Below are 11,808 nucleotides of genomic sequence, written 5' to 3'. Positions count from 1 at the left end.
AGACATTTTGAACAAGAGATGTGAAGAATATTAATAATAATAGATTTATATAGAGCTAGAAGGTTTTGCCAAGGATTTTAAATATATTGTTTATTTGATTCTCACTATAACCTTGTGAAGATAGGAGTTATTATTTCTCCCATTTTCCAGGTGAGGAGACTGGCACTTCGAGAGGTTACATGATATCCCCACAGTAAGAAAGCCAAAAAGTATCTGAGGCAGGATTTGAATTCAAGTCTCTTTGACTCCAACTCCCATGTTCTAATATTATGCCATGCTGCCTCATGAAATGTGCCCTTATTTGAAGAAGAATGGCACTACTCCATGGAGAGTGTGGAAGAGATAGAAATCGTAGGACATCAGTATGAGGCCACAACTTGGAGAGACTACCAGACATTTATAGAATAAAGTAAGGCAACCACCTGGTAGCAAAAATAATAATAATAATGCCAGTAACAACAACTAATAGTGCTAGGCACTGGGTCAAACCTTTACAAATGTGATCTCATTGTTCAATTAATGAATAACTAATTACAAGCTCCCTCTGATGACTGAAAAAATGGCGTGTTCTCTCAGGTGGGAGCTACCCCTCCCGGGTGTCAGAAGGTGAAAGGACATTCAAATTTGTAGTCACTGTATCTGAACATTAATAATAATAATATTATAATACTATTCATATAGCACCTACCGTGTGCCAGGAACTGTTATAAGCACTTTACAATTATGATCTCATTTGATCTTCACAACAGTCCTGGGAGGTAGGTGCTATTATTATCTCCATCTTACAAATGAGGAAATTGAGGCAAATAGGGTTAAGTAACTTGCCCAGAGTCACACAGCTAGTAAGTCTCTGAGGCTGCATTTGAACTCAAGTTTTCTGACTCCAGGTCCAGCACTCTATCTGTGCCACCTAAATGGTAGAAAAAAAAATACTTTCTATCCAATTAGAAGGCCTGGGTTCAAATCCTGCCTGTTTGACCTTGGGCAAATCACATAGACTCCCGGGGCCTCACTCCTCCCCCCCCCGAACAATGAGGGGGTTGGACTGGATCTGTCTTCCGGAGTCCCTATAGTTCTAAATCTATGCATCACACTCATCACATTCTAATTTGATTTCTAGATGATGGGAATAATGACTTACAACTGGAACTTAGAAGCCACTTAGTCTAACCTCGCCATTTTACACATCCTGAAACTGAGAGCCAAAGGGAAGAAGCCATCTACACAAAATCAAGCAGGTAGGAAGGATGAGAGTCAGGATCTGACTCCAGGTTTTCTGACTACAGACATAACTTGGTTTCCACTATACCACACCAAATACCAAATTGCTGTTCCAATTTAAGTTACCTGAAGTAAGAGACTTCGGCTGCTTTTCCCATTTGGACTGCTACCCCTGAGAAGCTCAGTGTCCCACCCACAAGTATATAAAAGGATGGTGTTAGTCATTTCAGTCATGTCCAACTCTTTGTGATCCCATCTGGGGTTTTCTTACAAATAAAAAATAGATGGTAGGAAGATGGATTGTTCATTGGTGGGAGCTCCTGCCCCCGGGGGGAGGAGACCAGGGTGGCCGAAGTAGTGTCGCTGGCCCTAAAAGCATAACTGGGAGAAGCATTCAAATGTAATCCAAGTCTCATCGGGGAGTGTGGAGAAGTACAGACTATTAGAGTACACTGGGAAAGCTTCTGACTCAATTAATAATTAATTTGTTCCCTTCTTCCTGTATTGCTAGCTCTGGGATTCTGAAAGGGAAACAAAGCCTCTACCTATAGCTATGTGTCTTCCCAGGCTTCATTAAGCCAGGGCCAAGCCTTCTAAGCCTTGGATCTGAAAATAAGACGCTGCTTTGTCTTTGCATGTTTCCTGGACAAACAGACCAAGAAGGGATGGAGGGAGGGGCACAACAGACTCACTCTGTCTCTACCTATCTATCCAGACTCGATAGTCAGCATCAAACAATCAAATAAATATACAAAATAAGGGCTAGATTCTCACATAAAATGTTCGCACATGATAAGGCACAAATAAATTAATAAACAATTTTTTAAAAACCATGAATTTACTTTTATTCTGTGTTCCCTTCCTGGTCTATCTGAAATCCCCTTCCTTCTGACTTTTCTCTCTTTCCTTTTTGTTTTACATGTAATTATTAAATATATATGATATATAGCATTATAGTTACATATAATACATTTGTATAGTTATTGTATATGTATGTACATATATATGTGGCATTAATTATACTAATTTCAAACTGTGTCACTTCATATGTATTTCTATATTTCTTTACAGGTAAGTAGGTGATAAGCATTTTTACATATTTACTATGGTGCCAAGAACTGTGCTGAGTGCTTTACAAATATTATCTCATTTGATTCTCACAATAACCCTGAGAAGTTGGTGCTATCAGTGCAGTTGAAGAAATTGAGAGATACAGAAGACAAGTGTCTTGTCCAGGGTCATGCAGTTAGTAAATGTCTGCGGCCACATCGGACTCCGGTCTCCCTGATGGGAGGTCTGGCATTTTGTGCACTATGGCGCCACCTAGCTGTTTCATATTACTTCTCAAAGGGTTGGGAGGTCACAGATTGAATAAGATTTCATCATCAAAGAGTACTCTGAAAGGAGGAAATTCTCCCAGTGATTAGTGGGACTTCTCTGGATAACAAAGAATAAGGGACTTGCCCATATTGACATAACTAATTATCTGTCAGGAATGAGATTTGATCCCAAGTCTTCCCGACTCTGAGGTCAGCTATCAATCTACTGTCCCATACCATCTCATAATTTTTCTTTTGATGCCACCAGCATATTTCATTATAGAGAAAGCATGTCATTAGGATAAATGACCATCTTGGATTCAGAAAATTTGAGTTCAAGTCCTGCTGCTGATACATATTAGTTGAATGACCTTGGCCAAATCATGTCACTTCTCAGTGTCCAGACAACTTCCTTAAGATGCAGAAAAATCACCCCATACAATGATGAAATCATACATAAACATTTAACAAACAAAACAAATAAACAAGCAAAAGAAAGAATGGAGAAGAAAAAAATCTCAAATTAGTAGACAGTAATTTGCTTAACAAATCTTTTTTATACATATATTTTTTTTTCAAATTTTTTGCTATCATAGACAGGTCAAGTATATTTTTACATAGATAGATTCCTCCCCTCCCCCTTTTACTGGATAAAATGTCATCAATGAGATGATTGAGTCATAAGTATAACCCTTTTATAACCCTTCTGGAAAAATGCTAAATTGCTCAGGTTTTGGCTGACAAGAAATTCAACATGAGTCATATGTGTCTTATGGCTCCCAAAAAAGCTAATGTAATCTTGGGCTTGGGGGATCTAGGTAGCATGGTAGATAGAGTGCCCAGCCTGGAGTCAGGAAGACTCATCTTTCTTAGTTCAAATCTGGCCGCAGACACTTACTAGCTGTGTGACTCTGGGCAGGTCATAACACTATTTGCCTCAGTTTCCTCATCTCTGAAATGAGCTGGAGAAGGAAATGGCAAACCACTTCAGTGTCTCTGTCAACAAAACCCCCAAAGGTATCAGGAAGAGACAGTCACAGCTGAAAACCACTGAACAAAACAACAATCTTACACTGCAGCAAGAGGGACATAATGGTGAGACCTAGGAAAGGGATATGCCATCGTACTCTGCCCTGGTGAGATGATGTCTAGAATGCTACATTTAGTTCCAGGCACCACCTCTTAGGAAGAACATTGATCAGATCTAGAGAAAAGGGAAACAAAATGTGGTTTAAAATGGCTTTGAACTCATGCCTGATTATTTGGTGATTTAGCTCTTCAACACTAATGGTACAGCTAGCTGTTGGACATTGGGCTAATATCTCACATTTAAGTACCAACAGCTAAATTAACATTTATAAACAAAGAACTGTGTGCTTCATCACCCCCCTCCACTCCCTTTTCTTCTACTGCCTCCACAGAAAAGAAGGGAACCACAAAGGATTGAGATCCATTTTGTGTGTTTACTTTTTCTTTGTTTACTTTTTCTTTGTTTCATGGGTTGCCTCACCTAAGAATTCATCATCAGGTGTGAGTCTCTTATTTTTTAACCAGGCTGCTTCTCAGAATACATACATTGTCCGTTTCCTGGGCTACATTTAAAGTATTTATATCATGGGAGAGCCTGCTAGACCTTGCTTCCCACTGATACAGCCTTCAAAAACCCAGGGTCACCTACACACCATGAAGAGGGACTGGAGGAGACAAGAGTAAAGTACTTTCATATATACCGAGTTCTATTTCTGCACCCTCCAGTTTCCTCCTTTGGTTTATTTCTCTATTCTCTTTCTAGTACCAGTCTTTTGTCTTGCTTGAATAACTTATTGCTTAGAGTGCATTTTGAAAGCTAGTAGTGTTATTCCCCTTCTACTGACTTTCTTTTTCATGGTTTTCCTTGTTTTTTGGTCTATTTTTCTCTCAGAATTTTGTCATAATATCATTTAATTCCATTAAATAATCTATTGGAATTTTGGTAAGAACCACACCAAATCTCTAAGTTGGATTGGGAAGTGCTGAAATTTATTATTGTATTTATTCAACCTTGCCATAAGCAAGAACTGCCTCTCTCTCTCCATTTGTTCAACCCTTCCTTGACTGTTTTGAAGTGATCTTTGTATATTCCTGTTGCAGGTCTTGATAAGTCAAGGTCCGAATATTTACTATATTATCATTGTTGTAAAGCTTATTTCTTCTGTCAGTTTCTTTCTGGATGTTTGTTGTTGTTGTTGTCACTTCACTCATGCCCCCATTTGGGTAAAGATACAGGAGTGGTTTGCCATTGCCTTCTCCAGCTCATTTTACAGATGAGGAAACTGAGGCAAGCAGAGTTAAGTGACTTGGCCAGAGTCACAAAGCTAGTAAAAGTCTGAGGCCAGACTTGAACTCAGGAAGATGAGTCTTCCTGAATCCAGGACCAGAACCGGGTTGATCCATTTGTGTGATTCTTATCCAGAAGTTAACACACGGTGAGCATCTTTATGAAACACCTTACAAACAAGGTATCATGCAGAAGTGGTATGAAGAATATTACTGACATGCATGACCAAGAAAATCACAAAAGCTGGTCACATGGTAAGAGTGACAGATAATTCTGGATATTCCCTGGGCCCCACTGTATCTTTAAGATTTACAAATTTGAAAAGGCCTTCTAACACATTAGGGGAACCCATTGGAACGAATTCATGGGAGACATGATTAAGAGTCACCTAAAATAGGTAGTCATGGATGGGGTCTGGTCTGTACCATTGGAGGAATCGCTTAGATTAACGAGACCACAGCTCCATTGGAGTATCTTATACACTACTATTTTTTTTTTTAATTCTTGTTCTCTGTATCTCACCAGGGCTGGAAGTAGAGCAGTCACTCATGGGCCTATCCTAGATCCAAAGAGAAGCTTTGATCTCCTCCATTTTTCTGACCTGGGCCTGTTTGTCCCTCCTCAGGCAGTCTGGTGTGGCCTTCCACCATCCCAGTGCTAGACCTAGTACAGACGCATGATTGGCCTTAGCTCTAATTCAGTTCAGACCCCTCAAAATGAAGTGAGTCACCAGCCTCATCCTCCCCCAGGACCAGGGTCTACAGGTATGTGCTACTCCACCCAGCTACCCTACTTCTTTAATAAATTAATTTTTGACATGCTTACATTAAAGGAACGCCCATTTCTCCCCCAATATGTCTGACCTTTCCTTCTTGGTCTCCTTTGCTGGGTCTTCATCTTTGTTCAGCTCACTAACTATGGGTATTCCCTAATCTCCAACCTTGGCTTCAATCTTTTGTTTTAGATGATCTTATCAGCTTTCAAGGACTTGATTTTATATGTCTACAGATGACTCCCTGATCTATGATAGCCCAGTCTCTCTCTCTGGAGTGCCACCATGCAATCAATTACCTAGAGGACACTACAATCTGAATTCCCTGTAGGCATCTTAAACTTAACGTGTCCCAAACATAATTCAACACCTTTCCCCAACATTTTCCACATCTGCTGAATGTCATCATTTTTGTCGAGGAGCCCCACAATCCTTCTGGTCATCTGAGGTCATGATCTTAACATTATTCTCAACTCTTCATTCCCGTTCACTTTACATATTCAATCAGGCGACAAAATATGTGATTTCTCTCTCTATCCCATCTCCCACATAGGTCTCATTCTCTCCAAACACAAAGCTACCACCGCACCGTGCCAGTTGAGGCCCTCATTACTTTCACGGCCTTCTAAATTACCTCTGTGCTTCAAGTCTCACCCTCACCCAGTTCATCCTCCATTTAGCTGCCAAAGTGATTTTCCTACAGTGCAGGGCTGACCACGTTGCTTGTCTAGTGAGTAAATTCTAGCAAGTAGCTATGACCTCAACGATCAAACACAAACTCTTCAGTTTGGCATGGACCATTTTCCACACTTCAGGCTTCTTCTGATCATCCCAGTAGTCTCATGCAATGTTCACTTCCCTGTGGTCTACAATCTAGCCCCACAGACCTAACTGCTACCCCCTCACACAAAACGTTACAGCTCCAGCTCCACGTCTTTTTGCTGCTGGCTGCCATGCCTAGAGTGTTCTCTGTCTTCACCTTGGATTCTTAGAACTCCTGGCTTCCCTCAAGTCCTTACAAGAGGTCTTTCCAGGTCCTCCCAGGTGCCAGATCCTTTCCCTCCAAACTTACTTTCTTATTGTTAAGAGGCAGCCAAATATCACCATAGATAGATAGCAGGACCTGGAATCAGGAAGACAAGATTTCAAATCCTACCACCTAAATAACCCTGGGCAAATCATTTAACTTCTTTCTTCCTCAATTTTTCCCATCAATGGGGTCATAATAGCCTCTACTTCTAAGGTTATGGTGAGGGAAAATGAGCTAATACTTGTAAAGAATTTTGTAAACCTTAAAGTGTTACATAAATGCTAGTTATCATCATTATTGTTATTATTAGTTATTTATATACCTATATATGTGTTGGCCCCTATTAAAATGTAAGCTCTTGAGGGCAATGACTGTTTTGTTTATCTCTAGAATTTAGTACATTGCCTGGCATCAATTTAAAAATGGAAAAAAATTTCTCATGATGGTGTACTGAATCCTTTGGTAGCAAGTTTCAGGTTTTAAACTCATACTTAAGGGTCAGCCAGGTGGCACAATAGAGCACTGGCCTTGGAGTCGGGAGGACCTGAGTTCAAATCCAACCTCAGGCACTTGGTACTTACTAGCTGTGTGAACCTGGGCAAGTCACTTAACCCCACTACCTAACAAAAATCACACACACAAAAAAAATCGAGGGCAGCTAGGTGGTGCAGTGGATAGAGCTCTGGCCTTGGAGTCAGGAGGACCTGAGTCCAAATCTGGTCTCAGACACATAACACTTACCAGCTGTGTGATCCTGGGCACTTAACCCCAACTGCCTCACCAAAAAGCAAAACAAAAACAAAAAAATATATAAAGATAAATGTATACTTGTTATTTCCATGAGGTCTCCAAACTTTATTATAGGACCCTGAAGTATGATGATGATGGTGACAATAATGATAATAATACTGATTATAGCTAGCTAGCCTTTGTGTGATGCTTTAACTTTTGTGCAAAGCATGCAACAAATATTTCATTTTTATCGATTTTATTTTATTACAATTTAAAAAAAAAACATTATCTCACTTGATCCCAGAGGTTCATAACCTGATCGTAGCAAAATGCCCTAAAAGAGAAACAATATAATAATGGTCAGATACACATTGGCCCGGCTGAAAAGGATCATTAATTCTAAGGAAGTATTTAGTATGCCCTAATGAACACTCATGACCGTGCCTCACCTGAAAAAAATGGACACAATTACTGGATTCCATAGAAAAGCCCTAAAGAACAACAACAAATAATGATGAGAAATGTAACCCATGCGATTAAAGGCCTAAAGCAAAGTATCCAGTAGTGGGCGAATGGAGCTTTAACAATCATCTACCTCAATCTTCTCGTGTAAGTAATGACCAGCAGGAGAGCAGTGATTAGGTTAGCAGGATGGATCGAGGAAGAAAAGTGGAATTATTCGCATTTGGATTATCAGTCTTTCCATTAATATCATCCTTGAACACTTCAAACTCCAATGTGCCAGCACCAGAGGATAAATGCATTTGTTTGGGATGAAATGGCACATTTGAGGGGGAAAATCAAGTCATAGAAACAGCAGTGAAACTTTGCAAATTGTTTATTCTGGAAAACATTTTTCAACCCCAGGAGATGTTGCAGCCTAGCAATGAATGGTACCATGCAAGGATTAATGGCCAGACACATGACCCACTGTCGATCACAAGGCTAGACATTCAGGAACAATGACAGCAAGTATTAGTCTAGCCAGATCACAACAGGGTGCAGAAGAGACCCCCATGTCTCTCCCAAGTTTCTTAGTCTCCCAAGCCCCAGGTCAGACCATGTCACTTTTCTGCTCAAAAATTTTCAGTGGCTGCCCCTTTCCCTCTAAAATAAGATGCAAACTCATCAGCCTGGCATTTAAGACACTCTAAAGCCAAGCTTGCATTTATCTTTCTTGCTTTAATTTATATATTGCCCTTATAAATGTCTATAACTTGGTTAAATTAATCTACTAGCCATCCCCCAGACTGATACTGTTATCTCTTCTTTCACACAAGTCATTCCTCACATACAATGGGTAGATCTCAGGACTTGGAGCTAGGAAGACATGAGTTAAATCCTATCTCAGACACTCCCTAGCTGTGAGACTCTGAGGAATTTATCTAACCTGCCTCAACCTCAGTTTCCTAATCTGTAAAATGAGGGATTTGAACTCAATGGCCTCTAAGATCCCTTCCAACTCTGAATTTATGTTCCTGTGAGCTGTGCTTGGAATGAACTGCTCCTCATCTCCACCTCTGAGCATCTTTGTCTTTCTTCAAGGTTCAAGTCAGATGCTGTCTCCTCTGTGAAACCTTCCTTGATCCCAAAGGCTATTAGTGTTCTCTCCCTCAATATCCCACATATTATACTCATTTCCTTATATTTTGTTCACCCCTCCCCCATCCTTCGTAGAATGTGGGAACCTGGAGGGAAGAGACTAATTCACTTCCGTTTTCATATCCCTTACATGTGCCATAATACCTTACATGCTGTTGTCGACTTGTTCAGTCACGTCTGATTCTTTGTGACTCTATGGACCATAGTGTTCATTGGGCTTTTCTTGGCAAAGATATTGAAGTGATTTGCCATCTACTTCTCCAGTGGATTAAGGCAAACAGAGGTTAAGTGACTTGCCCAGGGTCATACAACTAGCAAATGTCAAAGGCTCGGGTCTTCCTGACTCCATGCTTAGTACTCTATCCACTGAGCCATCAAGCTGTCTCCTTACACATAGTAGGCACCAAATACATTCTTGAGGTTATTATCACAAAGAATAGAGAGTCTCAGGTTTAGGGCTAATGGGAACACTACGATAAGCCAACAGGAATAGAACTAAGAAGAAGAGGAAAAGCAAAGGACCACCCAGGATTAGAAAATTCAGAGAAGGCAATTCTGACAGCAAGAATTTAGGGTATCAACCACATGCCAGTTTGTTTGCCCTACCACTGGTCTTTGGCGGTAACATAGAGACACTGGCTATACTGCCCTGTGCCTTTTTAAGGGAGGCCTTTCAGAAACCCCAATCTTCACAGAAGAAGCCATGGGTCTGATACACTGACCATCATAAAGCACTAATCCAAATTATTCCACATAATAGAGATTCCTAATTCAACAGTAGCTTTGAGTGTTTATAAAGTACCTAACATGGGCTAAGCATTGGGGTAGGGAGTGGGAGAAAACTAAAGATTAAATAATAAAGTTTCTCTGCCTCAATGGAACTCAGAATACAGGGGAGAAGGGATGAATGTGGGGTCAAAAGACTGGGATGATGCATAAGTTGCTACCTCTCTGGCATGTGGAAAATGAAGGGTTTTAACTAAGGGATCTCTACAATCCTTCTTAGTGCTAAACTGATGATGCCTTCAGTGATTGGTAGAGCTATAAGCCAAGAGCCTCAAAGCTGCATAGAGATCAAGGCTTTTGAATGGGGCTTTGAAGGATGGATGGATAGCATACAAGTGCCTGGTGTGGATCATGAAATTTCCCAGGGATGTTACATAAATAAGAAAGACACTTTTAAGCCCTAGTGAATGGTCTGTACAAAGAGCTACACTGACACAAAGAAGAAAGAGGGAAACAAGCCAACGTTTTCCAAATTCAGTGATAAAACTAGATAATTCCTTCAGTCTATAAAGTGTCTGCATTTCTACATTATTTTAGTTCATCTTCTTAATGTATTAATTCAATTTTAAAATTAAACAGATGACTCATCTCTCCAAGAATAGATACATGCCATGCCCCAGATCTAGCCATGCAATAATTTATCATGGAAATGACCAAGTTTGTATCTGGTTCCAAGTCAGGGCTTAGAGGTAGAATTGCTCGGCTCTGATGTCAAACAGAAGTTGAGAACACAATTTTCAGAATATCAATTAAAGTTATTAAACTATTATGTATGGTTTGATTTTTCAAAACCATCTTGTCAAATATAATATGCATAACACTTTTCTTTTTTAAAAAAATTGTCCAAGTTGAAAAGAAAATAGAAATATGAATTATTTCCAGAACTTGGGTAATTTAAGATAATTTGTGAGCAGGAGAATGTGGAATTTGTCTCAGCTGGATGGAATTTTATTTCTGATTATATATTTTAAGTTAGGTTTCAATCACCTCATGTTTTCTCAAGCTAAGATTCTGTACACAGCCCACCAAATAAACAGTCCAACTAGAGTAGGTCTAACCAACAAGTGTTCAATGCCTACTATCTGCAAAGCACTTCCTCCTTTCAGGTTCTTTTTCTAGCAGTAAAGATCATAATCCATTCATGCTTTACATCCTATGAACTCTTGCCCATGTCCTCTTGTAATCTTCCACATGGGACTCCACCCAATGGGATCTCCCTCTAAATCTCTCGCTACTGCGTTGACAGCAACAGAGCAAGTTGGACTACCCAACAATCAACCCTCACTCTCAATTTTCCATTTATGTTTAGGGGCATACTAGATTGTGTATGAATCCTGTCTCAGACACTTACTATTGACGTGACCCTGGGCAGGTTACTTAACCTACCTCAGCTTCAGTTTCCTCATCTGCAAAATGGGAATAATAACATCACCTGCCTCAAAGCATGGTGTATCAAATGATATAATAATACTGTAAACTGCTTGGTAAACCTTAAAATGCTATGTAAATTTGATTTGTCATTATTATTAATTATATCTGACAACACATTTTTTTGCTGCTTCTCTTGTGCAGTTTTTTTTTAATTAGTTATATGTAGTAGTCCATTCACATGTGCCTTTCTATTAACATTTGCATGATGAGATAACTTTAATTCTCCACAGACCATGCTAGTCCGTGACTAGCTGGTATGCAACCTCACTGGAAGAAGAGAGATATTATAAAGATAGACCTTTCTTTGTTTCTGGGAGAAGACTGGAGATTATTCAAAGTACTTCACAATTGCATAAAGGTGGTCTAGCTATTTCCTCCTCATGTTATATTCTGTGTATTATTCACTACCCATCCACAGTGTGTACCCAAGATATCTGTACTAATGTACCAGCTTTATGGTCTGCGCCTCCTCCAATGACATATCACAGTCTAGACAATACGAATTATTTATCCATATTATTTCCCATGTGAGTACTTAAGTTCCATGTGTTTAAATTGTTATGGACGTCACTTGGGAAGCTTTGCAGTGTTCTAGGGC

The 11,808-nt window shown here is 39.8% G+C and overlaps 1 long non-coding RNA gene across 1 annotated transcript in view; it reads left to right on the top strand.

The window, feature by feature from the left end:
• Positions 1-1,130: 1,130 nt before the first annotated feature.
• Positions 1,131-11,808, top strand: part of LOC110218887 (uncharacterized) — a 33,035-nt gene continuing 22,357 nt past the window's right edge. The window contains exon 1 of the long non-coding RNA XR_002327433.1: positions 1,131-1,238. This is a non-coding gene — a long non-coding RNA (uncharacterized LOC110218887). The remainder of the gene's footprint in view (positions 1,239-11,808) is intronic.

Source organism: Phascolarctos cinereus, unplaced genomic scaffold, assembly GCF_003287225.1.
Source record: "Phascolarctos cinereus isolate Bilbo 61053 unplaced genomic scaffold, phaCin_HiC Scaffold_9;HRSCAF=440, whole genome shotgun sequence".
Classification (NCBI taxonomy): domain Eukaryota; kingdom Metazoa; phylum Chordata; class Mammalia; order Diprotodontia; family Phascolarctidae; genus Phascolarctos; species Phascolarctos cinereus.
Note: the sequence above shows the minus strand (reverse complement) of the source record. Positions and strands in the feature narration are given on the sequence as shown.